The sequence below is a fragment of the Perissodus microlepis genome, chromosome 23 (assembly GCF_051167445.1).
Source record: "Perissodus microlepis isolate ML-2025 ecotype Zambia chromosome 23, ASM5116744v1, whole genome shotgun sequence".
NCBI lineage: Eukaryota > Metazoa > Chordata > Actinopteri > Cichliformes > Cichlidae > Perissodus > Perissodus microlepis.
In genome coordinates, this window is record NC_140482.1 from 22,475,981 (window position 1) to 22,482,562 (window position 6,582).

The window sequence follows — 6,582 nt, forward strand, 5'->3', positions numbered from 1 at the left end:
GAGATTTTCCAGGCCTGGCTTTTTAAAGCAGATAACCCCTTAAAAAACCAATAATCAACATATGAACATTACCTGATGCTGTTGAAGTGAAGCAGAGCAAAGTTACAGAGGTTTTATTAGAGACACAGCTAAGCGTTTTGAAATCAGAAAATAGATTTTTTTAAACACAGCTTAAGCCACCTAGCTTAATCCTTTCTTGCAATTAAGGACCCTGGAATGTGCTTCACATGTTTTTTGCTCACTTCTTAGCTTTATATATAACATTTAAAACCTATGATCTCCCCCGCTAATGGTAATGCAACTTCACCATGTATGTCCATTTGATGACTCAGTGTTTGTCAATGACAATATACTCAATAGTGCTTCTGTTATTCAATATCATGCCTGGTGATGGGTCGATGATGTCTTACTCATATCTTTCACATTCCTGCAGGAAACCTCACACACTGTGACTAGTTTGCCAGGGTCAAAGGTGAATCATGCCAAAAAAATACAGGCATTAAAATAATTTAATTGATTAGAGTACATTGCTCATTCATTATATTGATAAGTCAGATTGAATAGACTACATACCTAATTATACATATAATTATTAGTGCTGTCAGCATGCTGACGTTAACGCCATAACCGCATTAATGAGGACAATCTCCGTTAGCAAGTTATCGTGGATCGCCACGTGCGTGGGGCTGCACAGCGTCAACGTGTTAGCACGGTTAGCTCGTTAACGCATTGTTTTAAACCTCTGTATTATTTAACATCCAGTTTTTTTATTTTACTTTTGGATAAAGTAGAGCCGGAGGAATTCAATCTCTTTGAGAAGCAGAGTTTCACACAACTCTGGTCACTGCAAATTGTGTGGGTTCACTCTGCATGCAAACAAAAGGATAATCTCAAACGGCATCACAGTAAAAAAAATATTGTTATTATTTCATTTTACAGAGTTGAACCCCAATGCTACCAGACTTCTGTCAAGAAATTCACATCAAGGAGCAAAATGAACAATGAACAAAGGACACTACCAAGCAACTATAGTAACAAAAATGAATATTTAAAATTGATTTTGCAAAGCATATTTCCTCAGTAGCAAACAAAATTAAGTTTCTCTTCACAGTCATGAGCCCCCCAAACACCCTCAGTCCCTCTGTCACCTGTATGGCTGCACACTCCATCCTGGGATCAGGACATGCTGGTTTCCCCCCTTCATCCCAGGCCTCGTAGTCCATCTCCTGCCTATCCACCCACAGCCAGCCTGCCTGTCCAACCAGAGAGAAGAAATGCAAACCAATCCAGACATGTTCAGCGGGGTTATGTTTTTTCAGTTCTCTCTGGATAAGCAGCATCTTATCCACACTGGCCAGGTCATCGTGGTGCTCCCTGCAGTACTCTAGAGCTTCCTCCCAAGTCTTTTGCTCCTCCACTACTACTGCGCGGTAGCAGAAGAATGCTTTGTGTTCCTGTGCGTTTGCATCATTCCACCCGTTTTTCTGCAGACAGCCACTGTCTTCAACACCGAAACAGTCGTTAGGCTCACCTGGTGACCAGAAACATGTGGTAGTCACTCCACCCCCTGACCACAGCCATTGCTCCCTGTTGGAGCAATTTCTTTCCACTCCTATCCAGATACATGGCCAGGATGTACTACTGAGAATACCAGAGAGCTGCTGAAGTTTGAGATTATCCTGTTCATTACTGACAGGAGCCAGGTCTGTGTATTGCTGCCGACAGTGTGTCAGAGCATCCTGCCAATTCTTTTTATCTTCAATATAAACATACTTGGTAAAAATTCCAGAGAAGCTCAGCAGGATGCACATGAAGAATAGATCCATTGTTTACTTGTTTTAAAGTATTTTGCTCTAATGATAAAGGTTAAAAGAGGAGGGATGGTACTTGTTAAAGCTGTGAGCCTTTCGTATTTGTCACAAAATATTTGCATTGAGGCGACCCTTCCCTTCACTGAACCTATAGTATTTAGCAGCCATGTGACAAATCACACGTGCTGTTCATTTGTATTTTAGCTTTGGTCAATTCATGTTTATATTGTCCTCTTGTGAGTAGAATTGCAACAAGTATCTAACAAATACAGTGTGATTAATTCGTCATAAGAAAGTAAACAAGCAAGATTTTTGAATTCTGAAGTGGATCTAAACTTGAATGACCATTTTATCTTATGTCTGGTGCTTGTTTCTGAACATTTTCACGTTCTGTATTTCTGTATTAGTATGCATTGACACCTCATCTGATCTTCTAAAAATAAGAAGAAAGAAACAAATTAAGAACCCAATTAAGTAGTCTGCAGGGGTCTTTTATTTAAATAATGGATGAACTTGGTCACTACAGGATATCTGGTTCTGGATCATTAAAGATGAAAATCAAGATTAGTTTCATTTTTCTTATCTGAGGTTGATAGTTGTTTGAGGTTAAAAAAAACAAAAAACAAACTGAAACAGTAGGGACAGGCTTGGGGCGTCGGAGGATGCCCTAGAAACATCTTCCTTGGCGGGCTCAACCTGGGGTTGTGGTCACGACCTGGTTACGGGCTCTGGTGGCTCTTAGATGATGGTTTCCTCATGGCTGCGTGCAGCGGGGCTGGGGGAGGGTCTGTGCTGACAGACGAAAGGTTACTGCTCTAGCTGCCCCTGGGTGGGCCTGGGGCGAGCATTCTGCTGTGTCGCCGAGGTTGTGGGCGGGTGGGTGCATGGGGGCTCAGCCCTGGCGTGAGGGGCTTCCGGTGCATTGAGCCAACTGGGGGGCTCTTCAACTCGTGGGGAGGCTGTTACATCCTTGCAGAAGTCCTCTGGTCTCCAGGAGTTCACTCTGCAGGCGGGGGAGAGATATAGGAGAGGAGCATAATGAACTTAACCTGGGTGTCTATTGTCTTGTGTAGTCTGGGAGATGAGTGGCCTCTCATCCTGTAAAGAGTTCATGCAGAGCCATCCATACTTTCTGCTAACAAACAAAGCAAAAAAACAAAACCAATCACAAACATAAGATTATTTGCAGAGGTTCACATTGTCGGAGGTTCACTGGGATTTCCTGGACTGAAAATACCGAACAAAGTTTTCATTTGCTTTAAGGCAAAATGCAAGTGTTGCTTGGCCTTACGTCAGACAAACAAGTCATATTTTTGTATGATAACATAAAACTAATCACAAACATAAGATTAGTTTCACAGTTTTCCTCACACAATAAAGCCCAGGCTTTGTTGCACAGAAGACACTAAACAAATTTTTAATTTGCTTAAGGCAAAATGTAAGACAAACAAATCATATTTTTGTATGCCAAGTGGAAGCAGTTTTTCATATTGTTACGTCATTGTGCCTGTAATGAAAATTTCAAGAAAACAACTTTGAAGATAAGTCAACAAAAATACAAAGTACATGTTTAAAGGTGGAGGGAGCACACTTTGAGACAGACATGACTGTGACCTGGTCTCATTATCATGTATATATACATATGTATATGTATATACATATATATATATACATATATATAAAACAAAAAACACCCATCTCGCCCCTGTGGGCGGTTTATCCTTCAAGCTCGGGTCCTCTACCAGAGGCCTGGGAGCTTGAGGGTCCTGCGCAGTATCTTAGCTGTTCCCAGGACTGCGCTCTTCTGGACAGAGATCTCCGATGTTGTTCCCGGGATCTACTGGAGCCATTCGCCTAGCTTGGGAGTCACCGCACCTAGTGCTCCGATTACCACGGGGACCACCGTTACCTTCACCCTCCACATCCTCTCGAGCTTTTCTCTGAGCCCTTGGTATTTCTCCAGCTTCTCGTGTTCCTTCTTTCTGATGTTGCTGTCATTCGGGACCGCTACATCGATCACTACGGCCGTCTTCTTCTGTTTGTCTACCACCACTATGTCCGGTTGGTTAGCCATCACCATTTTGTCCGTCTGTATCTGGAAGTCCCACAGGATCTTAGCTCGGTCATTCTCCACCACCCTTGGGGGCATCTCCCATTTTGACCTCGGAACTTCCAGGCCATATTCGGCACAGATGTTTCTGTATACTATGCCGGCCACTTGGTTATGGCGTTCCATGTATGCCTTGCCTGCTAGCATCTTGCACCCTGCTGTTATGTGCTGGATTGTCTCAGGGGCATCTTTACACAGCCTGCACCTGGGGTCTTGCCTGGTGTGATAGACCCCAGCCTCTATGGATCTTGTACTCAGAGCTTGTTCTTGTGCTGCCATGATTAGTGCCTCTGTGCTGTCTGTCAGTCCAGCTTTGTCCAGCCACTGGTAGGATTTCTGGATATCAGCCACCTCCTCTATCTGCCGGTGGTACATACCGTGCAGGGGCATGTCCTTCCATGATGGTTCCTCGTCTCCCTCCTCTTTCTTGGGTTTCTGCTGCCTGAGGTATTCACTGAGCACTCGGTCAGTTGGGGCCATCTTCCCAATGTATTCTTGGATGTTCGTTGTCTCATCCTGGACTGTGGTGCTGACACTCACCAGTCCCCGGCCCCCTTCCTTCCACTTAGCGTACAGCCTCAGGGTGCTGGACTTGGGGTGAAACCCTCCATGCATGGTAAGGAGCTTTCTTGTCTTGATGTCAGTGGCTTCTATCTCCTCCTTTGGCCAACTTATTATACCAGCTGGGTACCTGATCACGGGCAGGGCGTAGGTGTTGATAGCCCGGATCTTGTTCTTACCGTTCAGCTGACTCCTCAGGACTTGCCTGACCCTCTGCAGGTACTTGGTGGTTGCAGCTTTTCTAGTGGCCTCTTCATGGTTCCCATTCGCCTGCGGGATCCCCAGGTACTTGTAACTGTCCTCTATGTCTGCAATGTTGCCTTCTGGTAGCTCGATCCCCTCAGTTCTGACTACCTTCCCTCTCTTTGTTATCATCCGACTTCTCCAGCCCGAATGACATCCCGATGTCATTGCTGTATATCCTGGTAGTGTAGATCAGTGAATCGATGTCTCGTTCACTCTTGGCATACAGCTTGATGTCATCCATGTACAGGAGGTGGCTGACAACTGCTCCATTCCGTAGCCAGTCTTGGTAATGATCTCACTGAGGGGATTAAGGCCTATGCAGAACAGCAGTGGGGACAGAGCATCTCCTTGGTAGATCCCGCACTTGATGGTGACCTGTGCTATGGGCTTGGAGTTGGCCTCTAGTGTTGTACACCACATACCCATTGAGTTCCTGATGAAGGCTCTCAGGGTCCTGTTGATCTTATATAGTTCTAGGCATTCCAGGATCCAGGTGTGGGGCATTATATATATATATATATATATATATATATATATATATATATATATATATATATATATATATATATATATATACATACATATACATACTTAAGCTAAGTTAAGCTCTCCTTGCAACATGGCAAATTGAACCTCCCCCACCCTAATTCAGATCTGGCGTTTGGAACTATTTTGATTTTCATGTGACGTATGACCCTGAAGGTAAGCGCGTCATGGACTAAAGTAAAACAGTATGTCGGATGTGCCACGCAATGCTCAATTACATTGGTGGGAACTAGTGTGTTAGCACAGTTAGCTCGTTAACGTGTTGGCCATCCAGCCCCACGCACGGGGCGATCCGCGGTAGCTCGTTAACGGAGATTTGCCGTGTTGTGGCTTTAGCGTCATTTCAACGAGATTAACGCTGACAGCATTAGTGGGAACACAACGAATATGACTGCACATTTACTCCGACAGCATCCTAGTGGAAAGACAAGTGGAAGCAGACAAAAACAACAAGCAGGCATGCTACAAACTTTACCCGAGTCATTTAGACAGCCGTTAGCACATGATTCTCCTTACGGGGACCTGATATGTTTAATATGCTGCTGAAAATATAGCCCAGAAGAAGCGTATAGTATAGCTTTTATTTTGGAAACAGCCATTTCTCTGTAATAAACTCTCTTTTCCAAAGATGAGTGATTCCTCAATCAGATATATTTGTTTATTTTATTACTTTGTTGTTTCAGCAACATTAAATTTAAAAACTGTACTTTTGAGTTAAAATATATATTTATAATTTTAATAAATGACAAATTAAAAAAGCATGAACTTTTTTTTTGTATCGAAAAAATATCGAACCGTGACACCAAAGTATCGAACCGAACCGTGAATTTTGTGTATCGTTGCACCCCTAATATATATATATATATATATATATATATATATATGTGTGTGTGTGTACATATATAAAAACTGAGACACTGGAGAACTGACGGGAAGTCTCACGCAATAATCCCACGTCGAGGAGCTCTCAGCCACACTGCTTTGTAGCTCCCCCGACGATTCTGATCATTTGCAGGTGTGTGATTCTCTCTCACAGGTGTGGCCAACCGGTGCTCTGTACACACACACGTACACACACACACACACAAACCAGGAAGAAGAGGAACAGCAGCACTAAAAATGTACATGTCCCACAGACCCAGGTCTGTGACACTGATATTTTATTTTATGAAAAATGAGTACCAAAGGGGTAAAAGTTATTTCTTTTAATGCAAATGGGCTTACAAATCCTATTAAGCGGAGCAGAATTCTAACTAAAATGAAGAAAGATTGAGCACAAATCGTATATTTACAAGAAACCAACTTAAA

General features: G+C 43.2%; 1 pseudogene; it reads right to left on the reverse strand.

Annotated features, from left to right (window-relative positions):
- Nucleotides 1–1,077: 1,077 nt before the first annotated feature.
- On the reverse strand, nt 1,078–1,826 carry LOC146361415 (C-type lectin mannose-binding isoform-like; annotated as a pseudogene).
- Between the last annotated feature and the right edge of the window lie 4,756 nt (nt 1,827–6,582).